The 22,858-nt window shown below is 47.0% G+C and overlaps 1 long non-coding RNA gene across 1 annotated transcript; it reads left to right on the top strand.

Annotated features, from left to right (window-relative positions):
• The first annotated feature begins 420 nt into the window (after positions 1-420).
• Positions 421-12,554, top strand: LOC137154030 (uncharacterized). Its single transcript, XR_010920029.1, has 3 exons — positions 421-699; positions 5,288-5,405; positions 12,481-12,554. It is a non-coding gene; the product is annotated as an uncharacterized lncRNA (long non-coding RNA).
• The last annotated feature ends 10,304 nt before the right edge of the window (positions 12,555-22,858 follow it).

Consider the following 22,858-nt stretch of genomic DNA (forward strand, 5'->3'; position numbering starts at 1 on the left):
ACATGGCTTTGTGTAGAATGGGAGCTCAAACATACCCTATGACCATTGAGTCTCTTCTGGTTATTGGCAATCAGATTCCTTATGCACAGCAGCAGTAGCCTCCCTCGCTGAGTGTAGCAAAGCCCAGCGTGCCGGGTATGGAATTCCAGAGATTGTTCTTACTGATCCTGGACCTCAGTTTGCCTATTGGGAATTTGTACAGTTTGCAGCAGTAGCAGCTAAATATGAACATATCCCAGCCAGCAACAGCAAAGCAAGCATAGGAAAGTCCCTCTCAGACCCAAAGAGCAGGGGAAGGGTCGAAGAGAAATCAGGACCCTGAGATGGACAGCTCTCAGGGCCAGTGGGGAGAAAGCAGTGCTGTAAGTCAGCTTGATTGACAGGGTGGACAGGCCAATGAGGGAGCCAGGAGACTGGGTGGTCCCATCCTCTGTGTGTGTGAGCTAGAGCTGCCTGGCCTGGGCCAGAGTGGGCTGAGTTAAGGAGAAAACAGCACCTGTCCCTGTGCCAGGCCAGCCGCAGGGGCCCATAGGAGCAGCCCAGGGAGTCAAGCTGAGCTGCACCGAGGGATGCAGCCAGCCCGCAGAGAAGCTTCCCCAGGAGCTGAGCTGGGCTGGGAGCAGAGAGCAGCGAGCAGCAGCTGTGCTGAGGCAGGCCAGAGCCTGGGGCTGGAGCCCGAGCCCTCCAGAGCCGCATGCGGTGAGTGAGTGGCCGGGGGGTGTGATGTGAGGGGGGCCTGGGCAGGGCCCAGTGCAGGGAGATGCCCCAGCCCAGAGGCCGCGCAGGCTGGACTGGGAGGGGGTTGTGACCTGGTGGGGCGATGCTGGGAGAAGGGCCCTGCCCCCTAATACCTGGTGGAGGCATGTGGCCAGCCCAGAGCCCATATCCGACCTGCAGAGTCCCTGCAGTGCAGCCAGAGGGCCTGTGACGTGTGAGGAGCAGGCTGTGAGTGTCCCTCACACCCCAGAGATGCTGGGTGGGGTCCCTGGGCCGGGGGCAGCATTGGATGTTTTCCTTTAACCTTTCTCATCTTTTCTTTATATTTGTTAATTGGTGGCTGTTTAATCAATTGTATTTGCTGTGAACTCTATGCATCGCTCAGTGGGTCAGGGAAGTGTCCAGTGCAGAGAGGGCACCCCGGGGTGGGGACACCCTTGCCCCTGCCTGAAGATGGTGACCACAACAGGGTTGGGAGTTGGCCCCCAGGGATCCTGGGCCCAGCCTTGTCGGGGTTACGAGGACCCTACCACACAGGAGAGTGGAAGAGGAGCCCTCGAGGGCAGGCAGGCCTGTGGGTGAAGGGAGGGGGAGCGAGGACTCAGATCCTTTTGCTAGCCAACTCCACCGCACCCCCATGAGTACTGGGAGCCAAGGAACAGTCAAGGCACTCAGGGAGCTGCCTGTTTTCCAGTGCCCTCTCTGCCCCCAAGCTCCTCACTCTGCTGTGTATCTCCATGTGGGTGCAAGGCAAGGAATCTATTTCCAGTGAATACATTACTTACTGTAAAACACCTAAAGCTAGGCAGAGTTTTGTAACCTGTGTGACTAGTGTTTGCCATGTCCCCCCTACATTGACTGCTCTACTAGAGAATAACAGCCTACATGTGCTGCCACTGTCAGCCTTTAGCGTCAAGCACTTTGTAACTGAAGGTTCTGGGTTCAAACTCTGCTGATGACCCAGGTGGCAAGCCATTGCACTTTAAGGAACTTAAATGAATAAATAAAACAAAACTCCCCTGCTAAAGCTGCTCTGCCTTCCCAACTGCTCCAGCCATGCAGCTTGGAATGGGCAGAGGGGCCAGTACAGATAGCCCCGAGCCCACCCGCGCACTGCACTCCTTTCAGGGATTGGATCAGCCCCCCCCATCATTCATACTCTGAAGAGCACTGCTCTAATCCACCCTTACCTCATATCTAGCCACGGAGAGAAGGTCTTTTTAGATTGCTTCCTTCATTATAGTGGAGCAACAGCTCTGCTATAGTGAAGACTAGCTTTCTGTTAAAAGCTTGATTCTTCTAAGTGCTCTAAAATTTAGTTACTTGGATTGCCTTGAAATTTGATGCACTCCTGGGGGCACAGGGTTTGGTCAATGATACAAATTTGGGACCATTGGATCAGGGCATTCCTGAGATTCAGGTCCCCCCAAAACCCATCTTTTCTTCAAGTTGATGTGTTTTGGCATCATTTTTTTTTTTTTTTTTGCCCATCCCGTCATCCAGTCCCAGCTTCTAGCACTCAGGTTTAGGGACACTGAGAGCATGGAGTTGCGTCACTGACTATCTTGGCTAATAGCCTTTGCTAGATCTATCCTCCATGAATTTACCTAATTCTTTTTTAAAGCCAGTTCCACTTTTGGCCTTCACAACATCCCCTGGCAACAAGTGCCACAGGTTGACTATGCGTCATGTGAAGAAGTGCTTCTTTGTGTTGTTTGAAACCTGCTGCTTGTTAATTTGATTGGTTTTTTGTGTTATGCAAAGGGATAAATAACACTTCCCTATTCATTTTCTTGACACCATTCATGATTTTATAGGCTTCTTATCATATCCCCCCTTAGCGGTCTCTTTTCTAAGATGAACAGTCCCAGTCTTTTTAATCTCTCTTCATATGGAAGCTGTTCCATATCCATAAGCATTTTGTTGCCCTTCTCTGTACCTTTTCCAATTCTAATATATCTTTTTTGAGATGGGGCAACCAGAGCTATACACAACATTCAAGGTGTGGGCATACCATGGATTTATAAAGTTACATAATGGTATTTTTTTGTTTTATCTATCCCTTTCCTAATGGTTCCTAACATTCTGTTAGCTATTTTGACTGCTGCTACACATTGAGCGGATGTTTTCAGAGAACTATCTACCGTGACTCAGATCTTTTTCTTGAGTTGTAACTGCTAATTTAGACCTCATCATTTTGTATATATAGTTGGGATTATGTTTTCCACTATGTATTACTTGCACTTATCAACATTGAATTTCATCTCATTTTGTTGGCAAGTGACCCAGTTTTGTGAGATCCCTTTGTAATTCTTCACAGTCAGTTTTGGATTTAACTATCTTGAGTAATTTTGTATCATCTGCACATTTTGCCACCTCACCATTGTTCCCTTTTCCCCGATCGTTTATGAATATGTTGAATAGAAAAGTTCCCAGTACAGATCTTTGGGAGACCTTGCTATTTACATCTGTCCATTGTGAAAATTGGCCATTTATTCCCGCCCTTTGTTTCCTACCTTTTAACCAGTTACCGATCCATGGGAGGACCTTCCTTCTTATCCCAGAACTGCTTACTTCGTTTAAGAGTCTTTGGTGTGGGACCTTTTCAAAGGCTTTCTGAAAGTCCAAGTACACTATATCCACTGGATTACCCTTGTCCACATACTTGTTGATACCCTCAAAGAATTCTAACAGAAGCATGATTTCCCTTTTCAAAAGCTGTGTCGACTCTTCTCCAACATATTATGTTCATCTATGCATCTGATAATTCTGTTCTTTACTATAGTTTCAACCAATTTACCTAGTACTGAAGTTAAGCTTATTGGTTCGTAAGTGCCAGGACCACCTCTGGAGCCTTTTTAAAAAATTGGCATTACATTAGCTATCCTCCAGTCATCTGGTACAGAGACTGATTTAAGCGATAGGTTGCATACCACAAGTAGTAGCTCTGCAATTTCATATTTGAGTTCCTTCAGAACTCTTGAGTGAATACCATTTGGTCCTGGAGACTTATTACTGTTTAATTTATCAGTTTGTTCCAAAACCTCATCTACTGACACCTCAGTCTGGGACAGTTCCTCAGATTTGTCACCTAAAAAAAATTGCTCAGGTGTGGGAATTTCCCTCATATTTTCTGCAGTGAAGATGGAGACAGAATTCATTTAGCTTCTCTGCAAAAGCCTTTTCTTCCTTGAGTGCTCCTTTAACTTGATTGTCTTATAGCCCCACTGATTTTTTGGCAGGCTTCCTGCTTCTGATATATGTAAAAGTATTTTTCCTATTAGGTTTTGTCTCTTTTGCTATTAGCTCTTCAAATTATTTTGGCCTGCCTAATTATATTTTTTCATTTGATTTGCCAGAATTTATGCTCCTTTCTATTTTCCGCCGTAGGAATTGACTTCCAATTTTTAAAAAATGCCTTTTTCCTCTAATCACCCTTTACGCTGTTGTTTAGCCATGGTGGCATTTTTTGGGTTCTCTTACTGTTTTTTTTTTTTTTTTTAAATTTGGGGTATACATTTAGTTTGAGCCTCTATTATGGTATTTTAAAATAGTTTCCATGCAGCTTGCAGGCATTTACAGGAACAGTGAAATGTAAGTTTAATTAGCTTCCTTATTTTTGTGTACTTCCCATTTTTGAAGTTAAAAGCTACTGTGGTGGGTTTCTTTGGTATTTCCCCCCTAGAAGGATGACAGAGATAAAAGCCTGTTGCCTCCTGCCTGAAAAGAACAAGTCCAAGGTCAATATGCCCAGTGGCCTGTCATGGGATGATAGATGGGGTGGGCTCTGAGTTACTACAGATAAATCTTTTCCGGGTGTCTAGCTGGTGAGTCTTGCCCACATGACTGATCACCATATTTGGGGTCAGGAAGGAATTTTCCCCAGGGCAGATTGGCAAAGGCTCTGGGGGTTTTTCACCTTCCTCTGCAGCATGGGGCATGGATTACTTGCTGATGGATTCTCTGTACCTTGTAGTCTTCAAACCATGATTTGAATAACTCAGTCATGGGTTAGGGGTCTATTACAGAAGTGGGTGGGTGAGGTTCTGTGGCCTTCATTGTGCAGGAGGTCAGACTAGATGATTATATTGGTCCCTTCTGACCTTAAAGGCTATGAGTATGTCGCCTCCTGGTGACCTGCCTTTACTTTAGAACACAATTTTCAGTATATATACATAACTTCTTAAATATTACCCATCCAGACATTTTGCAATGATTATGATGACCAGCAGGCCCTTGGTAGAGACCTCACATCCCACCCTTTGGTGAATTATTATGTATATATCTGACCCACGTGATCCCTGTAAAACCCCATGCACCCCCCTGTGCCCTCTCCCAGTTGGCATCAAGAGGTTCCTGGGTCACAGAGAGCAAAGTGGGTGTGAAGCCCAGAAAAAGGAGGTAGTTGTGATGTGGCAGTGTTGGGGGTGAAGCTAGGGAGTAGTGAGTCTAAAAGGGGGTAATGAGCTTGTGTGAGCTATGGAGAACAGGAAGGGTTGAAGCAGTGGAGGTGGGGGTTGGAAGAGAGAAATGACCCCTTATTAAACATCACCATGTCTATTCCCAGCAGGACTTGGGTTGCTCCATTAAACCCAATCCCCAGTCCTTGTGGCCCATCCTCAGACAGAGGCACTGCTCAGAGGGAGAGGAATCCTGGAGCTACAGTGAATTTCTGGAGCTACTGGAAGGTAAGGATGGACTCCAGCACCATGTCCACCAGGGAGATGGGTTGAGGAACTACAACTGCTTCCTGCTGGGGGACTGTCCCGAGGGGCAGGGCTGCCCACTGCACCATACCTACTAACCCTCCCTCTGGCAGATAAGGCATAGGTGTGGCATAGCCTGGCAGAGCGTGAGTTGTTTGGTCCAGTGGCATCTGGAGAATGTGTAGCAGCACCAAGAGGGAAAATGTTAAATTGATGGACAAGTAAGTGATGGAAAAACCCCAGGCCTGTCTTCTCCCTGAAGGGGGCAGTGTAGGGAGCGAGACAGAAGTGCTGGCTATCAGGGGAGATCCCAGCCCTGCCATAGCCTAGCAGGGGGTGCTGTAGGGCGCATCGGCTGTGGCAGAAGCTCCTGGTCACTCCAGTCCTAGTTTCTCACAGCAGGAGGCATTGTAGGGAGTTAGGCAGGAATACTAGCAATGGGGGGACTCCCAGAGATCCTGGTCCTGCCCTCTCATCAGGTGGTGCAATGCAGGGAACAATGCAGGTGAGTTGGCTTTGGTGTGCTCACAGCTACTCTGGTAGTAGTCTCTGCCAACAGGAAGCGCTGTAGGAGAGCGGGAGGGAATTTTGTCCTTTAGGGGTGATGGTTGCCCTGCGGGTGGTGGAGGTGATGATCACAGAAGCAACACTGTCTTACTCCCCAAGCCTGCTGAGCTACTGAGACTCAGTTAATGCCGATGCAATGTACCCATCTCTCCCCTCCACTGTGAGCCCCTTCCCCCCCACACCCTACAGGAGGGTGCTAGGGCCAGGGGCTATCTGTGAGCCCCTGTGGACTGGGCTGTAAGAGGCTCTGAGCATGTGCAAGAGCCCCACGCTGTGGTGGGTGCCCTGAGGTCTGGGGATCCATGCCCCCCCGCCTGCTGCTGCTTCTAGTGGATGGGGGCCAATGCACTCCTGCTCCAGAGGGAGAAGGGTATGGACTTTTCTAGGGAAACTCATGGACTTTCCTGTCCCCACGGGGGGGATGAAATGGCCCATGCTGCATCTTCTGGGAGAAAGGATGTCTCTCTCTCCCTCCCAGGCCCGGCTGTCCTATGGAAGATCCTTCTCAGCCCATCCCTCCCCGCAGGCAAGTTTCTGCACCATAAGGCAAAGGTGTCGCTTATCATTCTGCTGCTTTGCAAATGGCAAGTGTTTAATAACCATTCAGCGCTGAGTACAAAGGGCGAGGGAGATGTGCTAAACAGTGTGGATGATGTGGCGTTTCAGCCCCATTGACTTCCTGCCCAGCCATTTAGGAACTTTTACTGCTCCTACTGGAAGCCTTTGATAGTGAGTTACAATCGGCATGGTCTCCTCCCATGCAGTATGGCATGGTGTGAAGCCCTTGGAGGCTATTGTCCTGATGCCAGGCATGATGGCTCCTCGCGGGATGGTGAGAGAGTACGTTTGCTGGTCTCCTGTATTGTTGCAGACATCAGAGTGCAGTCACTGATGTGCAGATTCCTCTAGCCACGTGCAGACATACTGCCCCAGAGTGTCACTTGCATGTGGGCATGACAATGAGAAAGTCCTGCCATTGGGCATTGCCTGTAGTCGTGCACCAGTCTCCTATGCTCACCCCACAACGTGATAGTGTGGGTGCAGGCTTCTCCTTCTCAGAAACCCCTTTGTCCGGAATAGTCCCTCCCGATCTCACCCCCTCACTTCTCGGTGGCATTTTGAATCTCTTCTCTCTCCCTGCCTTTGGTGGTATTTTGTCACCTGTCTGCAGCACATTGGTATTCCATCCAAACTGTCTCCCACAAATATGCTGAGCTTTCACCATGCAGCTGTTAGACATTGACTGAAAAGAAGATGGGCACAGTTGCTACTGGGTGTAATAGAATGAGAGGGATAGAGGCTGCATGCCAGCTGCTCAGTGGCCAGTGATGTCCAGGTCAGACCAGATGTTCTGGTGCCCCATTCTGGCCTTAAACTCTATGACACTCCTCGGAGCACCTCTACTTCCTCAGTGATCAGCTCACAATCGAGAGCGTACAGTCCAGCCCTCTTCACCCAGGAGAGCAGCCAGGACACACAGCCTCTGGGATGAGACCCCCACAACTTCATCAGTGACCCAGGATGCCCTTCAAATCCCCTCAGGAGCTAGGAGCCAAATGTACTTGCCCTTTAAGCATCTCAGTGCAGAAAAAGCAGAAATGCAGAGGTTAAACTCTTCCCCCATCACAGAGATTGTGTCCCCTAATGTTCCATCCCATCTTCATATCCAGGGTCTGGTATGGTTCATTAGTCCACCGCCTGTCTGAAGAGCTCATTTAATCTCATTAGCATGCCAGGAGGGAGATGAATGTCAATCAAGGTGATCAATCAGTGTCAGTTCTAGTTACAAGAAAAAGCATCTCCTGTTCCCTAATTGGACTCGTTCTGCCATTGGTGCTGGCATTCCCCATACATATTAAATGCATCAGGAACAATGTCATTACTGTACATGTCACTGCTTAAATGGCTCTCAGCAAATTAAGTAAATGTTGGTTAGAATTTATACTCAGAACAATGCACGGCTTAATGGTTGGGAAACGCAATCCTCTCCTCTGCCTAAAACACTCCTGCAGCTGCTCTGCTGAACTCTGTGCTGCACTTTCCAAAGAGACTGCCATGCCACCTGCGGGGAGTAGGCCAGCCTTGTGCTCCGGCTGACAGACTCCCTGGCTCCCTGCAGTCGCTTGTAGCATCTGTGCCCTGCCCCGCAGAGAGCAGAGTGCGGTGACTTTGCACTGTGATGTGTTATGAAACGCTGTCGCAAAGCGATGCACCAAGTGGACAGCGGTCACCCCTGTGCATCTTAGGACACAGCAGGTTATCATTCTCATTTGTATGACTATAGCCCCTAGAGATCTCAGCAGGAGCAGGCCCCATTCTGCTGGGGGCTGCGCACCCACAAAGAGACACAGTTCTTGCCCCAAAGAACTGACAATCTAAACAGCCAAAGACCAGGTCAACACTAGAGAAATGTTGCTGGTGCAGCTATACTGGTATAGTTATACGTGAAATGACTGCCCCTCATCTCAATTAACCTCTCACCTCGGTCAGCCCAGCGTGTGGGCCCTGCTACTTTTCCCCTGGCCCTCTGGCTCCAGCTCTCCAGCATGGAGACATCAGCAAGGAAGTCCCTCAGTTGTTCCCTGGCATTGTCTTCTCCAGTCCTCATCGCTGGCTTGGAAGTCTGTGGGCAACTCCTACTGCTGCTCTCCTCCCACCAGCCCTGGCCTACTACAGTGGCGTACCGTTGGTCTCTGGCACCTGGGGGTCAACCCTACATTTGCACCCCCCCCAGAGCAGGAGGGGTCCCAGCTTCACCCCCCAATTGCCCTGAAGAGGCACAGACTTTAGGTCAGTCCCAGCAATGTTCCTGCATCCTCTCCCCAGCCTGTGTGTCCCATGCTGGAGCCTGCCTCTTCCTGAGGAACCAGGCTGGGCTGAACAGGCGGAGAGACAGGAGACAAGCTGATGACGCAGAGGCAGTGAAGGGACTAACATGCAGCCAGTGCATTCAGTGGCTGGGGTAATCATTGTCAAGGAGCCAGAGGCAGGAACAAGGCTGAGGAGCATGGAGGTACTGGGAAATTATTCTATTAAAAACCAATGAAATTACATGCACCAAAACTTCATTAATGCATTGTTAAGGTTGCTCAATGGGGACTTCTGCCCTTCAGAATGTGGAGAGTAGCTAAACTTCAACCTCTGAAAAGCTGGAAATGCAGAGTTCAGGTGCACTCCAGTCCACTGTAGGGCAGCATTGGCGGGGGGTGGCGAGGACCATGTCAGGGGAGGCCTGGCTGGAGTAGGGACGGCGGGGCTGGCTAGCGAGAGGGCATGGGGGATCCAGCGGGGTGTAGTTTGGCCTATGTAACCAAAGAAGTGTGTACGACCCTGTAGTAAGCTGTGGCCTGTGATGTGTACATGCAGCAGCAGAGGGCACCAGACAGCAAGGAGAAACGTTTTACCTGCTAATACTGCAGCTTCTAAAAGTTCTAGCAGCTTAATGAGGGGTGTGAGCAGAGAGCATCCTGATGCCAGAGACTGGGGCGCCCTGATAACTGGCAGCTGGCCTCACCAGTTCCCTGTACCCCAATTCATTAATGTCATAAATGGTATCTGGTTGTGTCATGTAAGGTATCATTGGCAAACTCATAACACTCTGATCATTCCCAATCTTGTGTGGTGTCTGTGCAGTAAATACAACAGGGACCATACAAACGTGGAGGAAACGTGAGACTAAAATGGGTTTACCAGACAGGTCTGGTGGGGTGGTAAACAGGTTTTTCCAAGACAAAGGACAAGCCTCCAACCACATGTCCTCATTTGACTGGCAATTATAGAATCATAGAAGATGAGGGTTGGAAGTGACTTCACAAGGTTATCTAGTCCAACCCCTGCTCAAAGCAGGACCAACCTCAACTAAATCATCCCAGCCAGGGTTTTGTCAAGCCAGGCCTTAAAAACCTCTAAGGATGGAGATTCCACAACCTCTCTAGGTAACCCATTCCAGTGCTTCACCACCCTCCTAGGGAAAAAGATTTTCCTATTATCCAACCTAGACCTCCCCCACTGCAACTTGAGACCATTGCTCCTAGTTCAGTTATCTGCCACCACTGAGATCAATCTAGCTCCATCTTCCCTGGAACCCCCTTCAGGCAGTTGAAGGCTGCTATCAAATCCCCCCTCACTCTTCTCTTCTGCAGACTAAACAAACCCAGTTCCCTCAGCCTCTCCTCATAAGTCATGTGCTCCAGCCTCCTAGTCATTTTACTTGCGTCCGCTGGACTCTCTCCAATTTGTCCACATCCTTCCTGTAGTGGGGGCCCAAACCTGGACATAATACACAATAACATGGCAAGTGGCCATTCATTTGCAATGGAGGGGGCAGGAACAGGTCAGTTTGCATTATAACAAACACCAGCAGGGGAAGAAACCAGCGCAGAGTCTCCTTCACCACCAGATTCCATGTTGCTTTTCTCACAACTTTGGAAGGTAACCTGCAGAAGTCTCCATTTCAAAGGCTCACTGGGCCATCACACAGGGGCAAAGAACCCTGAGTGATCTTTCATTTCAGAAGACAAAGGAACTGAGCACTTTGGACTTTGTGGGAGTTCTTGATCAAGTGGGTGGGCAGCAATCTTGCTGGAAGGAGGTATGGTAAGAATCTTACTGTGAACCAAGCTGGTGGTTTTGGTAAGTTTTAGTCACTAGAAAGCATATTTTTACTTTTGTTTGTTTAACCTTTTCTAACTTTCTTCCTTCTACTTGGCATCACTTAAAAGTCTCTCTCTTTTTGTTAAAAGACTTCTTTAGTCTATTTTTTACTTTTAATCTAAATCAGCCCAGTGCTGTGTTTGAATGGAAGAGATTGTTACCTCCAGTTAAAGTCATGTGATGCATTTTTTCTTGTTAGAGGAGCAAATGGACCTTATTATTCCTCTGACTGGTCCAGGAAAGGGCTGGACATTGCAAAGCACGTGCTTTTGGGGAAAGTTCAGGCCTGGGCAGTATTGTGGTCACCTTGCCACATGTAGCCAAAGCTGATGGATACCAGGAAGTGACTGTGTTGCTGCAGGCGATAAACTGATGATGTGAGAGTACTGGTTCAGGGCTGCCCAGACAGGCATAGTGCATGCTTCTTACTGACTGTGAGCAACCCAGGCAGGGAGATGTAGCAGCAGAGCCTTTGAAGCACTCGGGGTTACTGGGCAAGGGGTGATACACTCCCTCACTGATTTGTATTTCACTCCGGAATGTGACAGGATGGACCAGGGGAGGGTGAGCTGCAAATATTGGTGAGGAGGTCTTTATGTTGGGGGGAAGAGTCAGAGAAGGAGAGAGACACGTCAATCTTATCTCCTGCACTTAAAGTGATGTAACCCCGTTACCTTTATGCACAGGTTGCCATGTAACACTTTCACTTAGCCATCACTAAACCTACAGACCACAGTCGTAGCCCACCTCTCTGCTGACAGTCTCTGTGTACTGCTACCGACACAATCTACAGAACTCAGCACCAGCTGGGATCTCCCTCAGTACACATGCACCTTTTTCCTTTGATCACCCCATAGGCCTGTGTGTGTCAGGAAGGAAGTCTTCAGCCTCTGTCCCCAGGGGGACAGGACCTCCCAGGTCACAAACCCAGCTCTCCCAAGCTGCTCCACGTAGCCCTGTCCCCAGTCAGTACAGCTATCTCTAACACAGTGACTGCAGCTGGAGTGCCTGCCAGCAGCTACTGCCAGCTCCCGGGACAGAGTGATGGCTACAGGGGTGTTTGCCTTAGCTCCATATTTCTTGGTTTTCAGAGCTTTGAGATTTGCTGGATTCCACGTTCTGGAAGAGCACAAACTGTCACTGGGCATCTTTTGTGCTGCGCTGATGAAGTTTTTTTTTTCAGTGAATGATAGTGAACTCTAACACTTGGGACTGGATAAGCAAGTTGGAAGTGAGCTGTGTGGAACGTGGTGTTCAGAGGGGACTTATTTCTAGTGACGTAAGGTCTTTTTCTGCAACAAGCCAAGGGAAGCAGAGTTACCTCCGTGGGCTTTGCAGAGAGTTTGGATGACATGTTTTGTGGACCGTTTCTTTGGTTTTATTACCGTTTGCTCTCTCTGTTTAAATAAGTCCAATTTTAAGGAAGATTACTGTTGTTTGGGTAACTTCCTGCAGATGGCCCCAAAAGGATGAGAATCCCTCAGCATCTCTGGAGCAGACCTGAAGGGCAAGGAATTTCTGGAGCCTAACCCCCAGACATGGTTGCAGTCGGACAGAGGTGCCCTCTCCCATTATGGTGTCTTGCAAAGGGCTGTGGCCACTGAACACGGAGAAAGTCTAAGGACCGAAGAGGAGATGTGAGGGGTGGGATGCTGGTGACATAGAACAGGACACCTGTCAGACACTGGAACTGTCTCTCAAGGGAAGTTGCAAAAGCCCAGTTGATTTGTCTGTTGCAACTAGAATGGAGAAGACACGAGACAATGTACTACAGCAAGCAGTCCGGCAGTGGCCAGGAAACGGATTGAGTGCCCTAACAGGGATTTTTTGTCTCTAGCTTCTAGGATGCAAATACACTGCTGAGTGATGAAGTCGGAGTGAGAGCAATACAGAGACTCCACAAGGAACGTGCTGGATTGTTCGTGTATCATTTCTCAAAGTTTCCCCACAAGGCATCAGCATCCCTTCCAAAGGGGTCCAAGTTAGTACGGAGGTCCAGGTCTGAGAGGCGTCTGATTATTAGTAGGAACCCAGGATTTTCGGCTTTCCCTCCTCCCAGCTCCTCTCTCTGTTACATTGGGGCATTAGTCACATCCTCTCTCGTTAAGCATTTGATTAATCTTCCCTGTTTCACCCACATGCTTCTTGATCTGTCAGTCCCGAGCTTTTAATCATTTCTGCAAACCTCCGGTGTTGCCTGGTGGTAAGAATAACACTGATAGTTTAAAGGAACATTTCAGTCAGCAAATGTGGCTGTAGAAATGACACTGTTCCCTGGTTACGCTCCATTAGCGACTCCCAGTTCACATGTGCTCACTTCACAAACTGAAGGATGGGGTGTTTGGAACTGAAACTCCACCTAGCACTTCCTCAGCAAACTGCATCCTGGGAAGAAGGGGCCATTGCTAGTTACTTTCCTGATATAATCTCACTATAACGCATGCCCCATGTCTCCTGTTTATTCATCACCCGTTCTCCTTCACCATTTGTCACTATTCTTCAGCTTATGCTGGATATTCAGTAAACAACTGGGGAAGCCCTGTGCATCCTTGTGAAGGGAGAGGCGGGGGACTCTGGCAGGGGTGGGGGGCATCTCTAGCAGAACCTGAAATCAGGAGGAAGCCTCTGGGTTTGGGTTTCATTGTAACCCTGCAGCTTGGCCATGGTTGGTTCTCCTGCAGTCCCAGCCCCTGTGCCCTGTAGAGTCACCCCTGGCCCTCAGCAGGTCTCCAGATCTGAGAGGTGAAGTGAGAGCCCAGAAATCTGCAGCCCACACCAAGCTCCACACCTGCTGGGGGTCTATCTCAGCCCATGCACAGGATGGGCAGGTAGTGCCAGGTCAGTCTTCGGTCAGAGGTCAAAGAGGTGCCCGAAACCCAGTGATGAGTCAACATTGTGATATTCTGAACAAACAATGCTCTCAGCCATGCTTGTAGCTGGGCTTCAGAGTGACACAGAGTGACAGTCCTAGAATCTTATTATAGAGATTAGTTAATCGTAACCCTTTCCTTCCCCAGCTCCTGTTTTCCTGTTCCCAGTGAGGTCCCCCCTTTATTATGCTGTAGTTATTGGTGTGTTATTCCCTTGCTGGTGTTTGTTCCCTGTGTACTGGGCTTTACGCTCCTTGCCATCTAGTAGCAGTATTAATTTTCTCAAGGGACAGCCCTCCTGTGTATATGGTACAGTGAGGAGTCACTTTGGGTGGCGGCCCCGGCCCCAGAAAAGAACTCAGAACCCAACCCACATGAGGGGAGGGGAGGGTAGAAGCTGTTCCTAATATTCACGATAGCAAGCACCAGGAAGAGAAAAGGGAGGAGGCTTAAGCCACACCTCAAGGGAGGGTCTATAGATAGATCTGTAGTTAGATTGAACCACTTGGGATAATTTCCTCTGGAGCTCAGGTTGTTTATGGCCATATTTATGAGGAAAGACCTAGCTAATCCAAACCTGGGGCATCATTTTTATGCCTTAGCACCGCTGGAGACTTGAAGCTGAATCAGGTTGAAATATGCCCAAGGAGAGCCATGATTATAAATCTGTGACAAGCAGGAAGTCTGAGGGGGAATTGGTTATAAAAAAATCATTTTCACAGATATTAGCTAGAGAAGCTAAAAATTGAAGACCAAGAAGAGCGATGTTCTCTAGCTGCTCTGCATGGTGTCAGCAGGCTCTTCACTCACAGCAGCTATATTACCATCCTAGACCAGTTATGCCAAAGCATGGCCAATGGCCAGATGTGGCCCACAGAGCTCTACAAGCTCTACAACCCATGGTGACTCTTCATTTGCCTTTTGGAGGCGTGGCTTGTGAAGATTACAGGTCCCAGCATGCAATGCCACACTGTGAGCCAAACAGCCATGACGATGGAGCCTATACAGTCACCGGCAGTCTCCACACACTGCGCCTCTCTCTCGAGCATCAAGGGCAGCTGCAGTCAGCCCAATTTTATCGCTGTGAGGTGTAATCTTCTGACTTACTACTATGGCCCTTGGCTGACTAATGGACTTGGACTAACTAAAGGCAGCTCAAATAAACCAAAAGGCCTCAGAAATGCTGAGCAGTGACCCATGCCATCTTCCATCACATTTACAATTATCATGCTTTTTACACACGTTCCCAGTTGGAAGGAGGCTGCTTCTAAGCTGTAAAATAAAGCTGCCGAGCTGTGCCATCCTACCCCCCAAAAAGTCAATCAGGACTCGTACCTCAGGGTTAAAGCTGATCAGCAGCTGCAGGCAGGAAGGCTCAGGCAGAGAGAGAGGGGTGAAATGACTTGCCAAGATCCTACAGGGAGCCATGGCAGAGATGTGAACAGAAGCTAGAAGTGCTGGCTCACAGGCCCCTGCTCCTAACTGCATGATCACTCTCCAGTAGTGTTTCTCTGAGTACAGTGCACGTTCACTAAAGTCTCCCAAGAAGACAGCATTACCTTCAGGCCTTTAACATCCCCATGGCACGTGCAGAGATGTTCAAAGATTTCCCAGCCTGTGCAGCTCACCTTTGTTGTGGACAATGAGATCTGCCAGCCCTCAGTATTTTAATAGAGTTGAGTCAAGTTAAGTGGGTGATTATCATGTGATAATGCAATGCAATTAACATATCATATAAGTTCCCCCCCTTTCTCAAATGTCCTTGCACAGCAGTCTTTTGTCAGACTTTAAACGTTGTGCTATTCTGGCATTTTCTGCTCCATTGCAATCTTTGTAACAGGGAAGAATTATCTCCCAACTTTAATTAAGTCTCCTCTGCCTGCTTGTGATAAAAAAACCAGAACAAGAAGAGAAACAAAAATTAATCCCAGTCTTGTGACAAGCACAGGGCTGTTTGAGCTCTCTGATTTAATTCCCACTGTACTTAATACTTCCAAATGCATGCCTCACATCTGATGCAAAGGAGGATTTGCCAGAATCCCCTCCTCCGGAAACGGCCCCAAAGCTCCAGGTGCAACAAGAGGAATGTTCTAGTCTAACAATCATTTGTAGGAATCAGGCAACAGCCAACAGCTGATGCTGAGAATCAATGAGGAGGGGTCTGGAGTGGAGCATTTCTGGAACATCTGTGTTGACAGGCTCCAAGTCTGAGCGCTGCTTATTAACAAAAGAAATGATAGTCCGGCCAAGGAAAGCCCTATAGACTGCCCCCACTGGCCTGCAGAATGGCTCCAGCACTGTTTACATCCCAGCTATTGGCTTCAGCTCCTAACTATAGCAAGGCGTTGGAATTCTTGCTTTCCTGACACAGGCTTATGATTGAGACAAGCACCCTCCTCTCATCTCCCACACTCCTGTGCTGCTGTCATAGGGGGCCAGGCTGTGTGGGAGCTACCTCAGGAAATGCTGGTGCATGTTGGGTGAAACAGGGCGTAAGTGGGGCATATGCCACGTGCTGGCCCTCGGCACAGGGGTGAGCTGCACCCGGAATGTAAGCAAGGAGGTATCCTTTTAGGGCAAGGGCTGGCCTGAGCTTTAGTGATCGTTCTGGATAAGTGGATGGCCTATACTCTCAGGAGCAGGGAAGCAGCCATGCAAATCTGGAGCTGAACTTGCCAGCACAAGCCCATTTCTAATCTAAACTTCTACTGTATTGAGGGGACTATAAATGGCTGAGCAGAGGTTGCATGCAATGCAGCAATATACTTAATTAAATACTTGATAGCTTATGTGCAACATATATTTTAAAGACGTACTAAATTACCAGCATGGTTTTTTTGCTTGATTTTATTTAAACATTTATAGCACCCAGGGCATGACTTCTCACAGTGGAAATACAATATTGTAACTTTTCGATATTGAAATACATTTTTCTAGAGCACAAATTAATTATTTATATCTGTCGAATACGAAATGTGTCCAACATCAAAGCACTTTTCAGAGTGACGGTTTCAACCCCTGCTACATCTGTCTTCGATCTCTCTCATCATGTGCACAACAAATGTTTCTTCCCTAACGCTTCCCCTGAAAGCAGGATGGCCCAGTTCGGTAACACCGCTGCTGTTGCTAAGGGCTGAAATTGTTGCAGTGCTGCTTTTGGCTGGATGCTGTCTCTGGTGAATTCCTCCTCCAGATGGCCTGTAGGTGTCATTGTTCAGTTGTTTAAGGAATGACAAGTGTATCAGAAGGTGAAGACCGGGAATGTTTTGAATGAATTTGGTGCAAAGAGAATAGGAAAAATATGTCTCATAATCTGCATGTGACCTATAGCACCATTACCTGACCAAGACCTCTCATCTGATTTGCTTTTCGACCCTCTTTTACCTGCTTCCTCCTTTTTGTCTCCCTCTCAGCTGTATCCCTCATCTCTCAGCCTGGAGCCCTCTGCCCTACTGATAGTTCTCTCGCCTCCTTTCATCTTCCCGTGCAGGCTGACTCCCAGATTTCCAAAGGAACTCAGTACCCAACATGCAATTGACACGCGTGGCACATTAGACACTTTGGCCCTGAGAGTTTTGTTCTACCCCTCACTCCTGTATTTGCACCTTAGAGAGACAAATGCAGGTGGAAACTCCACTGGATTCCAAGAGAGTCAGGTGTGCCTGAAGGGGGAGATATGTAACTGTTCCTATTAGCCAGTCTCCCCCAAGGAGAAGTCCCAGTCTTAGGGTCATTTTTCATAGAATCACAGAACTGTAGGGCTGGAAGGGAGCTCGAGGTCATCTAGTCCATCCCCCTGCACTGAGGAAAGGCAAAGTCAACTTAGACCATCCCTGACAGGTTTGTATAACCTGTTCTTAAAAACCACCAATGACAGGGATTCCACAACTTCCCTATGAAGCCTGTTTCAGTACTTACCCACCCTTATTGTTAGAAAGCTTTTGCTAATATCTAACCTAATCTTCCTTCCTGCAGATTAAGCCCATTACTTCTTGTCCTATCCTTGCTGTACATGGAAAACAACTAACGATCACGGTCTTCTTTGTAAGAGCCTTTAACAGATTTGAAGACTGTTATCAGCTCCCCTCCTCCTCCCCATCTTCTTTTCTCAAGACTAAACCTGCCCACTTTTTTTTAACCTTTCCTCATAGGTCAGGTTTTCCAAACCTTTTATCCTTTTTGTTGCTCTCCTCTAGACTCCCTCCAGTTTGTTCACATCTTGTTTAAAGTGTGTTGCCCAGAACAGGACACAATACTCCATCTGAGGCCTCACCAGTGTCGAGTAGAGCAGGACAGTTACCTCCTGTGTCTTAAATACTACACTCTTGTTAATACATCGCAGAATCATATTAGCCTTTTTTGTAGCTGCGTCACATTGCTGACTTGTATTCAATTTGTGATCCACTATAACCCCAAGATCCTTTTCAGTAGTACTACCACCTAACCAGTTATTTCCCATTTTGTAGCTGTGCATTTGACTTTTCCTTCCTAAATATAACATTTTGCACTTCACTGAATTTCATCTTGTTGATTTCAGATCAATTGTCCCATTTGTCAAGGGTGTTGTGAATGTTAATCCTGTCCTCCAACATGCTTGCAGCCCCTAGCAGCTTGGTGTCATCTGCAGATTTTGTAAGCACACTCGCCACTGCATTATCTAAGTAATTAATGAAAATATTGCATAGTACATGACCCAAGACTGACCCCTGTGAGGCCCCGCTGGATACATATTCCCAGTTTGACAGTGAACCATTGACAGCTACTCTCTGATTATGTTTTTCAACCATTTGTGCATCCACCTTATAATAATTTCATCCAGTCTGTATGTCACTGGACAATGGACAATACTGGCTCCATTGGGGGATGGATCAGGCCCATAGACTGGTCCTTTATTACTGAAAGCTTTTGGTAGGATTTGCAAAGCCATCTGAGGAATTTGGACCCCAGTTCCCATTATAAATGAATCAACAGGAAACTGGGCATCTATGTTCCCTAAAGCAGCACTGAGAGACCTACCCATCATTACTCACTGAACTGCATGTAGGGTGCAATCTACCCCGCTTAACGCTGACACAATGCCCATGCACCACTCACCTCCCACTGAATCCCTGATTTGAAGCCTGAGGAGGGATTTAACTTGTGCTTCGGCCTTGTGCTCCCTCCTGTATGGAGGTGAATTCCCCCCTTGCAGATTACAGAGCACCAGCCCCAGGGCAATAGTTGCAGGAGATGAGTGATGTCAAAGGAAACCTAAATAGTCATTCTAGCAACCCCAGAGTAATGGGTGCAAGGGTCCTGTATAAAGCTCCTATACCAGAAGGAATGGGCACAACTTCTGAGAGCCACCCTGGGGTCCTGAGCTTCCAAACCTGGCTTCTGGTCAGTCTTCAAATATGTTAAGGGCTGTTATAAAGAGGATGGGGATCAATTGTTTTCATGGCGACCAAGGGTAGGACAAGAAGTAATCAGCTTAGGTTGCAGCAAGGGACGTTTAGGTTAAATATTAAGAAAAACTTTCTAATTATAAGACTAGTTATGGTCTGCAACAGGTTGCCTAGGGAGGCTGTGGAATCCTCGTCACTGGTGATTTAAAAAAAAAAAAGAGCAAAAATTAAATGGCAGAAAATGTACCAAATTCTGTGCAGCTGCCCGCTCTTCCAGTGCATCCATTCAGTGCCCAGCCCAGCATCTTTTGTCACCAGCTACAGAGTGCATGTAAAACATGATAGTGAGGGGAGAAGTCTGGTTGGCTAGCATTTTGCACCCACTTTGCACAGATGTCATTAACTCACCTGGTACGGTGTCGGGTACAACCAGGCGCAAGAAGCAGGGCCATGGAGAATCAGGTCCACTGTGGCCCACATATTTTGTTTACATTGTTCCTGCTTTTACCTTTATTTGGACCACTTGCCCTTTGTACATTAATTGTACATTTAGTATTTTTTGTGAATCTGCTACAGAACTGATTATTATTAATGTCCTGTATATTGTGGGGCAAGAATTCCCAAAGATAGGAAAAGGACTGGTACTCAGACACCATGACAATGAACATGGAATAGATAGATTAGGCAGATAGGGTGATAGGGTCATAGATTTTAAGGCCAGAAGGGACTATTGTGATCATCTATATATATATATATATTATTCTCATAGCAAAATGACTGACTAAGTATTCTAAAACTGGTTAAAAACATAGTAAAAGCATCCTGATTGGTTAATAACTTAGATTGGTTAATAATTAAATCATACAGTGTTTTAATAGCATGGGCTGCGAAGAGCCGCCTGCAGGAGACACATTAAAGAGCCACTTGCGGCTCCAGAGTCTCAGTCTGAGTATCACTGATCTAGTCACACCTCCTGTAAAACATAGGCCAGAGAACCTCAACCAGGGATTCCTGCATCCAGCCCATATCTTGTGGATGAGTTAGATCATATCTTGCAGAAAAACAGGCAGTCTTAATTTAAAGACACCAAATGATGGATAATCCACCACATCCTTTGGAAAGATGTTCCAAAGCTTAATTGCCCTCATTGTTAAGAATTTGGCTGTGTCTACACTGTAGCTGGGAGAAAGGCTTTCAGCATAAGTAGACAGACTTGTGCTGGTGTGCTAAAAATAGTTGTGTGGAAGCTGCAGCACCTGCAGAGGCTTGGGCTAGCCACCTGATCTTAGACCCACTCTTCTCCTGCCACACAGCTATTTTTAGCAGGCTAGAATGACCCCCACTAACCCAAGTCTTTCTACCTGGGTTGGGAGGCTGGCTTCCAGGTGCAGTGTCTTATTTCTTGTTTAACTTTGGTGACTTTGTTTTCATCTTCAAGTCACTGATCTTGTTTTGCCTTTGCTAGATCCAAGAACCCTTTATAAGTAGTGGGGGGACTGCACTTTTAAGGATATGTCTATACTGGAATAAAAAATGTGCAGCACTGGCCCAGGTCTGCTAACTCAGGCTGCAGGGCTAACAGTTTATTTGTAGAAAAGTTCCAGAGGGGCAGCCGTGTTCAGTCTGTATACAGCAAAAACAATGAGAGTCCTGTAGCACCTTAAAGACTAACAAATTCCTGCAGGCATAAGCTTTCGCGGGCTGCAACCCACTTCGTCAGATGCAGAAATTTGTTAGTCTTTAAGGTGCTACAGGACTCTCGTAATTTATTTGTAGACATTCAGGCTCAGGCTAGAACTGGGGCTCTGGGACCTTCCCTCTTTGTGGGGCAGTTTAACAGCTTGAGTCAGAGTCAGCTGACGCAGGCCAGCCATGGGTGTTTAATTACAGTGTAGACATACCAAAAGAGGGTCTGGCAAGAGCTATCTGGAGCTGGTTGTTGTGTCGTTCAGCATGTTAAGTCTTGGTTTCATCAAGAATGTGTGCTTTTTGGAGAGGCAGGGGACCGAAACAATTGAGGAGGAGTTTGAAGACATATTCTAGGGGATAGGGAGGTTGTTAAGAGAGCACAGAACCCATAACTCATGCCCCTAGGAAAGTTCCCCTCTAAGACAGAGGCTAGTACATGAGCTGGATGGGCTTATTGCTTTGGAAATTATAGAGCAAGCAGAAGAACCAAGAGAGTGGATATGCTCGTAAAAAAGATGGAACTCTTCACTTATGTGTAGAATTAAACAAATATGTAAAAAGGGAACATTTTCTGCCACCTATAAGGGGAGAAATGTTGGGGAGATGGCTGATTCAAATATTTTTTCTAAGCTGGATCTATTATTATCCCAAAATCCTTTCCAGTGGGCCTCCGGATTGAATGAGGGCACTTTCAGAGCTTTAGCCCAACCCCAAAAACCTCTTGCGAGATTTTAGGTGTGTCTTCAGAAGATTCTAGAAGTCCTCATGAATTGATAAGTTCAAGTTGGCTGTGGTTCAGTTGTACTTGTGAGATGTGTATCTATCTGTCTGGATCTTGGGTGGGATATATGTGCTAGAGTGATCACCCATTGAATGGGTGTTGATTTTAATGTTCATCTTCTGATTCTCATTGTGGCATTAAACTGCACGTCCAGAGATTTTGTATGTGAGCTTCCTACCCAGACTGGTGCGCAATATTCAGCAGTCAAATATATTAGTAGTAGAGTGACTGTTTGAAGGGTGCCCACAAGTTTTCAGACAAAGCTAGTTCTTTGTTCACATCTTTTTCAGTCAAGCTTCTATCCACGGTTACACCCAAGTAAGGCTGACTTTGGAGCCATTGACCACAAAGGGTAATAATGAGTGGTTCCTTGGTGGCTGGGTGAAGAGCTGTTATCAAAGTTTTGGAGCATTAGAGTGGAGCTTCCAGTATTGAGAATATTCCACCATTATCTTGAGGTTGGTAGAAAGGGCATCATGGTGGTAAGATCTTTTCCTTGTACCAGAAGAGTGATATCATCAGCATAACTTCATTTATACAGAATTGTGTCACGTAAGTCACTAATGTAGATGTTGAATAGAGAACAGCCAACATGGATCTTTGAGGTAGACCATCAGTGAAGGTGTGTGCTTTACTGACCTTCCCATTGGAAAAGGATGCAGTGTCTACAGTTGCTCAGCATTGTGACCAGGAGTTGCATAGTGCTACATCATTTGATAACCCTTAATACCTTGAGCAATAACCTATATCTCCATACCATGTCATGGATGGCAGACAAATCTATCAGTGTGGTTCCAGTTTTTTATTTCACTGGAAGCCAGCCTCAGTCTGATTGACAATGATGAGAACCTGGCTGCAGCAGCTTCATCCAGGTCTAAAATCATTCCTTTGGTAGGATGGCCTCAAAAATAGGCATGAGATGAACCAATAAGACCTTCTCTGTTAACTTGCAAATTGTGGAGAGGAGTGATATTGGACAATAGCTGACAGCATTATTTGATGTTTTCCCATGTTTGAGGAGGGCATTGACTATCACCTTATGCCAGCTCTTTTGGATCTTTGCCATTGAATGTATGGCAGTGAATAGATCCGCCAACCATGCTCATCCCTTTGGCCTCAAATTCTTAAGGAATTTGGGATAAATGCCATGCTTGCTAGCAGCTTTTCCACATTTTCTGGCCATGAAGACCTAGTTTATTTCTTCTGTAGTAAATGGGAATGACAGCAGTGAAATGGTAGGACTTTGTCAGTTGTTTTTAAAGAGCTCTTTCTGAATCCACTGTCTAGTTAGCTTGTCAGTTGTGATCTTCGAATTACATAGAAGGTGTGAGGCAGCATCACTGGCCAACATTTGGGGTTAATGGTGTTTTAACAGGTCAGCGACTCCAAGCTTATGGAGGAGTACCCAGGTTTTATGACTGGAATTAGTGAAGTCAAGACCTTCTGCTCTCTTGATTCATTTCTTCATGTGGGGTAGAATTCAATGATGAT

This window comes from Emydura macquarii, unplaced genomic scaffold (genome assembly GCF_026122565.2).
Source record: "Emydura macquarii macquarii isolate MOO-44397 ecotype Brisbane River unplaced genomic scaffold, CSIRO-AGI_Emac_v2 contig_1253, whole genome shotgun sequence".
Taxonomy (NCBI): domain Eukaryota; kingdom Metazoa; phylum Chordata; order Testudines; family Chelidae; genus Emydura; species Emydura macquarii.